Below are 12,076 nucleotides of genomic sequence, written 5' to 3'. Positions count from 1 at the left end.
AAAAATTAATGCAATAAGCATTTCTGGTAGGCTAAAGCAATACTTCACCTCTTACTATGTTTGATTGAAGTTTGAATTTGCTGAAATTTATTTTTGCTTCAAGTTCGCTACTGTTCAGTACTGTTCACTTGAATGCTTTCTTTTTAAATCATAAAGACCTTTCTGTTTAGTTATAAAATCAAAATTAACCTATTAATCATATTAATATGTTGTAGGGGGGAGCTAGAAGAGTATAAGTGTTTATGTTTTGTTTAAATTTAGTTAGCTTATGAAAGATAGACTGTAATTTTAAATGCCATATAGGCGTTGTAAAGGCCAATATGAAGGGAGAATTGTAATGGGTCAGACATTATTTTCCAGTTTAATGTAAGTTTTGTTTGCTACTTTAAAATGAATTTCGTTTCAGATAATTTGTCTCTTAATTTGAATCGATGTTTTGTTGATAAGTTTTGTGAATATATATTAATAAAAACAATAAACTCAAAGTCATTAATATATAATGCTCTTAGGCGCTTGCTTTTAGCTATTTCTGTGTTGCTGGAGGACGTGCACGGACCTCGCACAATTATAAAAATTAATGCAATAAGCATTTCTGTAGGCTAAAGCTATACTTCACCTCTTACTATGTTTGATTGAAGTTTGCATTTGCTGAAATTTATTTTTGCTTCAAGTTCGCTACTGTTTAGTACTGTTCACTTGAATGCTTTCTTTTTAAATCATAAAGACCTTTCTGTTTAGTTATAAAATCAAAATTAACCTATTAATCATATTAATATGTTGTAGGGGGGAGATAGAACAGTATAAGACTTTCACAAACACATTTTTATAGGTAAAAAAAATAGTGTCTGTTATAGTTGCCAGCAAAGGACCCATGTATGACTTTTTGTCAATATCGCACACCCCTGGGCTGCAAACGCGCAAAGGTAAGCTATTATTAGAGTAATAAGTTATTTTACACTTTTATGCGCACACCCAGTTATGTGATTGGTCATGTTTCATGCGTTTATGGTGGTGTATAGTGTGGATGAAGATTCTTTTTAAAATGCCAGTATAAACGAGGATCGTTTTCATTTTAAAATGCCGTTTTAAAACGCAAATGCTCTAATGTAAACATGGCCTGAATGGGGCGTAAAGAGACCTCTGCACGCAAGAGACCGGCCGGCTGCTGCATGAGGAGAGAGAGAGCGCGAGAGAGAGAGCGAGCAAGACAAGAGTCTCGCTGCGTGACCCGCGGTGGATTCACTGGCACTTATTATAAAAATTACACAAATAACTCATTCATTTTTATAAGTGAACTATTTTACATGTTTCTCCGTCACACTCAGTCTAACATGCTGGAGGGCAGAGTTAGCCACGCCCACTTATTTGCATTCCGCGGAATAGAAAAATCTGTAACGGAATATACGTCATACCACCCAGCCCTAGGGCAGCCGATGGCCGATATGTTTGGACGATTTTCTATATGCGATCCCGCCATCGTTTACTAAAGCTGGTTGTGAACAAGGCACGGCTAGAGAGTCTCACACACAAGGGAGCGATCTGCTTGCAGCAAGAGGCAGCATTACGAGTTACACAAAAACGCTTAGGTGCCCGCAGATGTGCCTGCCTATTAATCAGCCTAATTTTGCAGCAAAATCGTCCAAAGACGATTTTTTTTAAATATGCCAAAAATCGGCCAAATTATCGGCCCGGCTGATAAATTGGTCGACCTCTTATGTGAACGGTTCTTTATAGTCTAGAAAATACGGTACTCTAGATCTACACACAGCAAGCATAGCCAAAGAAGGAGGCAAACAGGCCTACTGAAACACACAAGAACAAAGGGTTTAATGAGACTAATTAAAAAGCCACACCTGGAAACAATAAGCAAATCAACAGAAACCTAAAGACAAAAATAGAGAAGTAAGCACCAATAACAGATACTTTACCGATCATGGTTCAAGTTTCGACTCATTACGACAAAGCTTTGATGAGATACAGCTTGACTTCTGTTTCTTGTTGACTGTCATATTTATTACAGCATGATTCAGTTGTTACCAAAATCCATTTTATAACTTCTGCAAGCCTTTTTCGTAACATTATCTAGGATGAACGTGCTGAAAATCAGACTAGGTTTGTGAGTTAAGTAACATAAAAACAATGAACAAATGTTTTTTTTTAGTGATGACAAAGTAGAAATCAAAAACCCAAGTTCAGCTCAGGATTAGAAGTAAAAGTAGAAAAAGAATATTAGTCTAAGGTTAGTCATAATTTTTTTCTGTTTTATGTCAGTTACATAAAAATGTGGACTGATCTCATTTCAGTTCCAAAATTAAGACTGATTATCCCTAACTAATTGCTATTTGGGCAGACCAGTTCTTAAGACAAAGTCTTAACTTACCGGCTATGTTTATGCAACCGGCCCCAGATGGTGTTAAATGAAATACGCAATAGAAAGTCTCATTTTGAGCTGAAGGTAGTAGCACTAAGTGGTTTGACTGTGGGACCCGCAAAGGAGTCAGGGGGCAAGTTAGACTCTTCCAAGTGGGTGTGCCAAATTTCACAACTTTCTTTTGAATGCTTCTCATTGCCTGCCATGGAATCCAGTGGTGTAATTTTGCTAAGAAAAACAATAGCATGCACTTTCTGTGCATAATAAAACACATTAAAGAGAAAAGAAGTCATAGCATAAAGACAGACAAAACCGCTAAGGAATTTATGCAATACAGAACACGGTACTGAAAAGATTACTGAAGATTACTCAAATTTGAAATGTTTATGCCACAGTCAGCCTGCCTAAATACGCAATTCAAGTTAAGAAACCAAGAATCCAATTTCCAAAGTCAAACACATGTGGGCTATGACGGATGCATTTGGATACGCACGTTTGTTTTCCATGGGCCACTCCCTTATCAGGTCATACGAACTATTAGCTTGCAACAAATCTAAAGCAGAGCAGCCCATGGCATGAATCTGGGAATATGGGAAGTGCGATAAAGCACAGTGTGATCCGGTCGTGCTGGCTGAAGGAAAGTCCAGGGTCAGGGCAAAAAGGAGAAACTGGAGCCACTCAGCATGTTCTCCATCTTCCCCCCGTCCCAAAGCTTTCAAGTGTCCAGTGCGCACGGCATTCAAAGATGGAATCCTGGGCCTACAAGTGGTAAAGGGCCACACCTTGGCAGGGTGCATATCAATGATCCATGAAGGATGGCTCAGTGGGACGTCTGCTGGGGGATGAACGGATGTGTCCAGGAATGGATGGAAGCATCATGGGTCAGCAGCATTCGATGAGGCTTGACCGTCCCAACCAAGTGGCAGCATCCGATGTAGCCCAAAGATATGCGGGGAGGTAACCCGAGTGGGAGATGAAACCGGATACACAGTAAACATTTTCAATGCTAACCCAAAACAAATATGCATTGGCGGTGCTTCGGGCATTTTTTTTTGCCTTGATTGTCGCCATTTGGAACCAATATGGCAAAAAGCCCTGGAACTCTTGTAGAAATAGACAAAGCTGAAGAAAACATGGTCTACGCAATGTGTTTGTGTGGGAAGCGAAGAAACATTTGTATCAGCGCTAACCGCAGGCTCTGCCAGCTGGGTGTCGAGTCTTGGCTGTAGTTTGCAGTTTATTTGTTTAAAAGATTACAGTCTATCCAAGTTAAACATACACCTTGAACATAACCCTTCTCTGCCAATAAACACATACCAAGTGGTAAGGGCTCCTGCATAACATTAACATGGGAGGGAGAAAGGCCTGTTAAAGCATGTGTGACATCATCATGTGATGTCATGGGCAGGCTGGTCAGATACTTATATTAAACTGATTAACAGAAAATTTAACTGATTATAAACTTATTGTCAGTTGACGTAATTTTCTGATGTTAACTGAACACAATTTCTAAAGCTGTTTAAAAGGTAAAACCCTGGTAAATATGACAAAAGAGGAGTGAGTGTTGAAAGTCTGGAAGTTTTTGTTATGTTTCACTGCATTTTTGGATCCTTGCATGGCAAGTGTTCTAGAACATCAAGAAACAAATGAAATCAGCTCAGTTTTTATTTTTTCCAAGACAAAAAAGATACAAGAGTGACTGGCTAAAGCGCCAGTCCATTCTCCTTAACACTAGCGTTATTTATGTTCAATTAAATTTTATAAAAAGTTTGTATGCAGTGTTTCCCACAGGATTTTGAGAAACTGTGGTGGTGATGACGCCACCCACTAATTAGCATATATGTGACGTCATCATGTCGTGTTTCATTTGATCTCGTGTTGGCACCTGAAATATGTTTCACTTCTACTCTTTGATCTGTATCTGTTTTTGATCTGTATTATATGTCAAATTATATTTTAAGCCGAATTAAGCTGTTTTAAATAGTGAAATAAAAATGTAAATGGGAATCATGAAAATTCTATTTGTGGGGGCCAGTGTTGATTCTGTGGTGGGCCACCACAAATAAATCAATGTATGGGAAACACTGGTATGTATTTTACATTTCTGTACGATTTCCTTTACCACTGTGGCGTCCTTGTAAGAATTCATACGAATTAGCCAACTCGTAAAATGCGTACGAATTCCCATGAGTTCAGGTTACGATCAGAGCAAGTAAGCGAGTCTAAATCAATAAATATTAACCAAAAAATAAACACGGCAACCAAACTCTTGCTTGCATCCAAATTTGAAAACCAGAAAAATGATTGGCTGCGTAATGTCTATGCCCAAAAGACAATTATACTGTATAGAAAATATGCTGCCATTAAAAACCCATAAGGGTGACACCCACCTCTCATCACCCAGATATGTATCACAGCGGTTTCTGATCATGGCAGAACGCTTTCAATTTGCACATCATGCTGCAATTCCTTTGCCCAGAGCTTTAATACGTCTCTGCAGCATTACCTCACCACTCAACACAGTGTCTGACAGCTCTAATGTGGGTTTCAGTATGTCTCTGTTAAAATGCCACTACTTCAAAATCCAAAAAAGCTACAGAAGAAATTCAGAAACCTGGGAACCACATATAATACACTGCAAAAAAATTACTTTCTTACTTAATATATTTTTCTTGTTTCCATGTCTAAAAATTCTTAAAGGAATATTCCATTTTCTTAAAAGAAAAATCCAGATAATTTACTCACCACCATGTCATCCAAAATGTTGATGTCTTTCTTTGTTCAGTCGAGAAGAAATTATGTTTTTTGAGGAAAAGATTTTTCTTATTTTAATGGACTTTAATAGAGCCCAACATTTAATACTTAACTCAACACTTCACCGTTTTTTTCAATTGAGATTCAAAGGACTATAAACGATCCCAAACGAGGCATAAGGGTCTTATCTAGCGAAACGATTGTCATTTTTGACAAGAAGGTCCTCTTTCAACACACATGTAAACAATGGGGCGGAGTTTCGCGTTCTTCCTCTGTGACCTCTTGACGTCATGACGTATTGCGTGAGGTCATGCATCACGACCGGATCCAGACGAAAAGTTGTGGTTTAAAAGAGCATTTTTTTTTCTTGTCAAAAATGACAATCGTTTCGCTAGATAAGACCCTTATGCCTCGTTTGGGATTGTTTATAGTCCTTTGAATCTCCATTGAAAAAAACTGTGAAGTGTTGAGTTAAGTATTAAATGTTGGGCTCTATTAAAGTCCATTAAAATTAGAAAAATCCTGCAATGTTTTCCTCAAAAAACATAATTTCTTCTCGACTGAACAAAGAAAGACATCAACATTTTGGATGACATGGTGGTGAGTAAATTATCTGGATTTTTCTTTTAAGAAAATGGACTATTCCTTTAAATCAAGATGTACCGGTATTGTCTTGATGAGCAAAATCACTTAAGAAAATGAATCTACACTGTAAAATATTTCTGTAAAAATTACAGTATTACTGGGTGTTACTGGCAACTAGCTGCCAGTAACTTACTGTAGATTTTACATTTATGTTATCTACTGGCAACAGTTTGTTCAAAGTTAAATGAACAGGAAACATTTTCAGTCTTTATCTTCTACAGTAACTTACTGGCAACCAGCTGCATAATTACAGCAAATTTTTTACAGTATAGTTTTTAGACAAAAAAACAAAAAATGTAAGTGAATTTGTGCTTAAAACAAGCAAAAATATCTGCCGCTGGGGTGAGAAAATTATTCTTCAATTAAGTTTCAAAAAAAGTTAATTTATTTTAAGATTCTTTTTCTCACCCCATTTGCAAACAATTTTGCTTGTTTTAAACACAAATTATACTTAAATTATATTTGGTTGTCTAAAAACTAGACTTATTTTCTTAGGTAATTTTGCTCATCGAGAAAATACATCTTGATTAAATAATTTTTAAATATTTCTACTGAAAACAAGACAAAAATACTAAGTAAGAAAGTAATTTTTTGCAGTGTACGCCACTTCCATTTTGCCAGATTGATTAATTTTTTGCTTATTACAGAGACAATTGGTAGGCATTTGTAATTGTTCTCAACACAATTATTTAAAGTGCACCTATTTCATTATAAAAAAAAAAAAAACGTTATTTTGTGTATTTGGTATAATACAATGTGTTAGTGTGGTTTATGGTTAAAAGGACCACATAATGTACATTTTGTAGCTCCAGATTTCAATCTCTTTCTGAAACACACAGCTTTTGTACAAAACTCATCGATTTGAAAAGCGCTGTGTCCCTGATTGGCCAGCTAATCTGTACGTTGTGATTGACGTGAATCCCTTTAACATCAGCCCTGTAATGTGACGCTCCTTAACATGTTTAAAAGATTTGCTCACAACGCAATGCTAACAGGAGTTAACTTACAGGCTGTGAGTCCAAGCGGGTGGAATTATGAATAATGTCTGACTTTTCTACATCACCAATCTCAGGAAGTAAACTGTTGCCTACAATCTGTGTGTTTGTTGTAGTCCAAAAAAAAAAGATTTACCTTGGAAACGGTAACATGCTTCATCGTTTACTTTGGGGTTTGTTCCTTTTGCATATCGTTTACATGTACAAATACACACTTAAACACCAAAGGAAATGTAAAATTGTGAATCTTTATCATAAATGCCTTTGTTTGACCGGCATGTACTAAACTTGACTTTCTAATCTTACCCCGCGGTCTAATAGTTCTTGTTACTTGAAAAACAATGTGATTCTCTGAGTTACATGTGCCCTTTATTTGACTGCATTCCAGATGGAAACTGTTTTGATTTTTGGTATTTTCAGTGCTCTGATTAATCAGTCTGTTTTGAATCCTTAAAAAAAAGAATAAAGAAATAAGCAATCAGTAAAATGCGGTGAAAATTGCTTCCTACCCGTGTGGCCTGGTGCGTAGCCCAAAAGAGGGTTAGCAGATATCTTTTGGATCTCTGAAGCTTAGAGGGATTTTAAGCTAGTGATCGATTCAGCTTTCTAGCCTCATCAGATAACATACAGCCTTAGGGAATATCCATGCAAACAGAGGTGTCTAAACGTTGATTGAAAAACTTTCAAATCCCTTAAATAACACATGGACTATAGAATGAGTTTCAGAACTTGAAGCATAACATGCTTCAAGTTAATAAATATGTAATATACCTTGACTTGAGCCAGAGTTTGACGCCATACGAATATTCAGTGTTAAGTATCAGCCTCATGACCAGTTCCAGTCTTATTTGTTGGCTTTCTACAGCTTCTGGGAGTAATGGCACAAAGGTTGTTTATCAGTCTGCCCAGACATTAAGCTTTGTAAATCTACTGACATCAGTTTTTAAGGGAGTTACTGGATATACATGAGCAGAACTGTACAGGGTATATTCCACTTTGTCTCAGTGTCAAATTAATTCTGTGAAATAATCTGTACTTATTACCTTTAGACACACAAAAACTCCATACACCAAGTCACTTTTTTAGCAGTCTATATATTTTATGCTATTTTTAAAGTGTACAACTTATATAATATTTTACAGCACCAGTATTTTATTGTGGTACCCATCCGCTAAACAGTACATAACAGTGATAAAGTGGTTGGCCACTTTCAGTCAGACAGTCTCTTCCTGTCTATTACAATTTTGCATTTAAAAGATGTCTAATAGCCGTTCAGACACAGCCTAGACGTCTAGGCTAAAACAAGGCAACATTTGGGCTGTCAGTGAAAATGTAATAGATGTCTAACCAGGGGCGTCATCATAAGTGGGGGGGGGTGACTGCACTGCAAAAATTTACTTTCTTACTTATTTTGTCTTGTTTTCAGTAGAAATATCTAAAAATTCTTAAATTAAGATACTTTATCTTGACGAGCAAAATGACCTAATGAAATAAGTTTTTAGATAAAAAATATACAATTTAAGTGAATATGTGCTTAAAACAAGCAAAAATATCTGCCAATGGGGTGAGAAAAAAATATCTGTAAATAATTTTCTTTTTTCTTAAAAACTTAATTCAAGCAACATTTTCTGACCGCATTGTTTTAAGCACAAAATTCACTTAAATTGAATATTTTTTGTCTAAAAACTAGACTTATTTTCTAAGTTTATTTTGCTCATCGAGAAAATACATCTTGATCTAAGAATTTTTTAGATATTTCTACTGAAAACAAGACCAAAATACTAAGAAAGTCTTTTTTTGAGTACACAGGGCCCTGGAAAGTGAGGGGCCTTTGCAGATCTTGAAGCTATGCTTATAATTTAACAAGTTTCTTCCCTGTTCTGCACTTGTTTGACTTGCTTTAGTACATGTCTGTAGACACCTCCCACAACCACAGCATGCACACAATCTATATGATTTGATTGGTTGTCTAGAAATAATGCAAAGCTGTGCATTGGCTGCGAATGAGAGCAGACTCATTGCGGAGTATTTTTAATGTGTTGATTTCAATCGCGACCTTGTCGCACATATTGTGAAAAAATAAAAAAAGAAACCAGACAAGAAAACACCCTCTTACACTTGTTTTACGAAACAGAGCAGGGTACAACAAAATAGCTTGAGCAGGGTGATGACAATCCAATATGCAGATATTGTTTTGATTAAATAAATGCTTGCTGCATTGTAATCTGCATTTCTTTACATATGAAATATAACTTATTTCTAATCCGGTGATAAATGCTTCTATCATAAACACAGAAGTAACATAAAAAGTATGAGAAAAATATTTTGACATGTAAATTTATGTCTTTATGACCTGGTTTCACAGACACGGCTTAGCTAAAGGCCTTAGTTAAATTAAGATGTTTTAGCATCTTTTATAAACATGCCTTAGAAAAATACATTACTGAGAAAAATCAATAATACTGGCATATTTTTAGATCTGTCAGTAAAAATTATTCTTTGTTGAGACAGCTCCAACATGTGTCTTACTCTAGGACTTGTCTTAAGCCTACTTTGTTATAACTTTAAGATGGTGTAATGATAATAAACTAAAAAATATATACAATATGAATAAAAAAGTATTGCTTGCTGGATAAGGGCCATACTTTTCAAAAGCCTGGCTACACAAGACCGCTCAAAGATTTGATTCATTTCTCATTCACGTCTTTTTCAGTTTCCTTTTTTTACCATTTGCAGATCCACATGGATCACTTCTGAAGCAAAGACATTTCTCAATTCATTTAGATTTTTCCTTTAAATTGAGCTTGTCCTTTGTATATTTTATTTGGGAGAAAGACTGATGGGCAAACAGCTCATTTTAAAGCCCAATGGAGGATACATGTAACAAGATGATTTCTGCAGCAGATGGCCAAGACCTTCATCCATCAGATAAAGAACGGTTTAGAAATCAGATGTCAACAGTGTAGGAAGATGCAAGTTGGCATGTCAATTTTCCATCTCTCCAAAAACCACAAACAGGTTTTGGTATATCTGTCAACTGAAATCCCATACTCGTATGTATATGGATTTTGTTGCATTTCCACATTCTTTTTTAAGGTCAACCAAATTTTTTCAGTTAATAAAACATATATAAATCAACTATTTCTTTTCAAAGCAGTTGTCAAAACATCAAGCCAGCAGAGGAAAACAATTACGAGAGAAATGAACATGTCGTACTCATGTGCGTCGTAACTACGTGTTTTAATATTTCTTCTAACACATGCAAAGATCATTATCAACCTGAAAACGACCACAAAAATGTCGTTTTCTGCAAGAGATTGTGAGCGATTACTCTAATGGAAAAATAATACATTTCTGCTTGCCTACAGATTGGATGTAGTTTTATCATAAATACATACAATTACATTTTTGTTGTACACCATGATGGCATGTAATTGTTTCCTAAGGTTTCTAATAACTGTTAACCACATGATAATGGCTAAGTCAATACATAACCAAAACACCAAGTGATCCAAACCCAGTCGCAGGGTCACCTGCCTTGAAATACATTACCTGAACCCTAGCTAAAATAACAGTTGGTAAATCCCACTAGGTATAAACCAACTTTAAAGCACTGTTCAGCTTTTGACAGACATATATCAAGTGTGTAACCCAATAACACACAATCTTCACTACTTCTGCTTTCATGCTCACTTAAAACTTTTTATCTTTGCCAAACCTTTAAAGAAATTATTTTTAATCCAACCAGATCAGGGCACTTTTTTCTCTCTGAAGCAGAGCCTTAAACTTTTTCTTTTAATCAAAAAGCCAAAAGCTTGTTTTCGCTACGTCATTTCAAGGCCATCTGACTGCCATGAGTTATCATCACATTTTCTTCTATAAAATGCTTCATGTGAAATATCCACACTATTAACATGCGACTTCAAACAGCTTTAAGCAATTTCTGTCTGCAAAAGTTAAGGAAGCCTAATAAAACGTATCGTTGTTTGAACAGCAGTATTCCTAAATGTCTTGTTGAAATCACCGACTCCTTTCAAAATTAACTAAGTCAGGGAAAAGTTTGACTGCCTCATGTGTCTCTCACGTTCAATCTGTCAAAAAGGTCCTGAGGCCCCCCTGAAACATTAGAGTCCTCTGGAAACCATAGCGATGGTAAACCCTGCATATACACGTGTGCTGTTGAATATAAATTATCCAGGAGGTCGGTGAGACCCGGGGCTGAAGTCGACAGGGGAAGCAACAGCGCTCTACCCTACATCCCTTACGGTCACCTCACTAAATGAGCCATTTTGCTTTTATGGGTGAGCGCAAGTGTTGAAATCTGTGAAGCATGCTGCAGGTTCCCTTGGCTTCAGTGCATCCATCTGGACAATAAACCCCACAGCAGCCCGCCCAAAGAGACGTGCAAATAACAAACAAATGGAGCCGGTCAGAACGAATTCCGTCTATTGTTGCAATCGCTCACCATTTAATCAAAAATCCGATAAAAAGCGTAAAAGATACATCTGCAGGCTAACAGATTACCTTCAGCTGGGATGCATTTTTCCTGTAAAAAGACACATGCTGAAAAGTCCCTGATCTTCTCAATGGCCAGATCGGTGATTATGGTCGTTTGATTTTGCCTGGACCTAATAAATGAAAACCGAATGTGGTGAACTCATAGTTGCTGTGGAGACAAAGCAGTAATCCTTTAACAGGTGCTTTCCCGCTAAGCTTGACTGTGGATGCAGAGCACACATGCAGAAGAGGTGGCTGCTCTTTACACTCCCTCAAAACCACAACACACATACCCCACATTCTTCTCAGCCACCTCAGGAAAGTACAAGGTGGGATCATATGCATTACGTAATCTCTAGGCATTTTAAAGGTCAACAAAAACATCTTTATTTTACTAAACTTGCATAACATCCTGTGTTTGCAATCGCACTGTGCTAATAGTCTCTATTAGATGTAATAGGTTAAGGCTTTGTTTAGACAGGCATGCAAAAGTCTGTTTTTATAGTCAGATCAGCAAAAATAAACAAATTAAAATAATAAAATAAACACATGAAAATGATGTTTGTACTTGATCCAAACTACTTTCCACATGTGGGTTGAGATCCAAAACAAATTATTTTTTAGAATGCATCGTACACTGTAAAAAATGCTGCATGCAAATGTAATAAAATTGAACCTACTATTTTAAGCTTTTGATTAGTAGGGGAGAGCAGGGGCGAAAGTAAAATTGTTCAGAAAAACTTTTTAAAAAATATTTAAAAAAAAATTGTTTAGACAGAGATATATCTTTTGATGTGTCAGTAAGTCACAAGTG

This window comes from Paramisgurnus dabryanus, chromosome 1 (assembly GCF_030506205.2).
Source record: "Paramisgurnus dabryanus chromosome 1, PD_genome_1.1, whole genome shotgun sequence".
Classification (NCBI taxonomy): Eukaryota; Metazoa; Chordata; class Actinopteri; order Cypriniformes; family Cobitidae; genus Paramisgurnus; species Paramisgurnus dabryanus.
The sequence above is the reverse complement of the archived record's forward strand: the minus strand, read 5'-3'. Positions refer to the sequence as shown.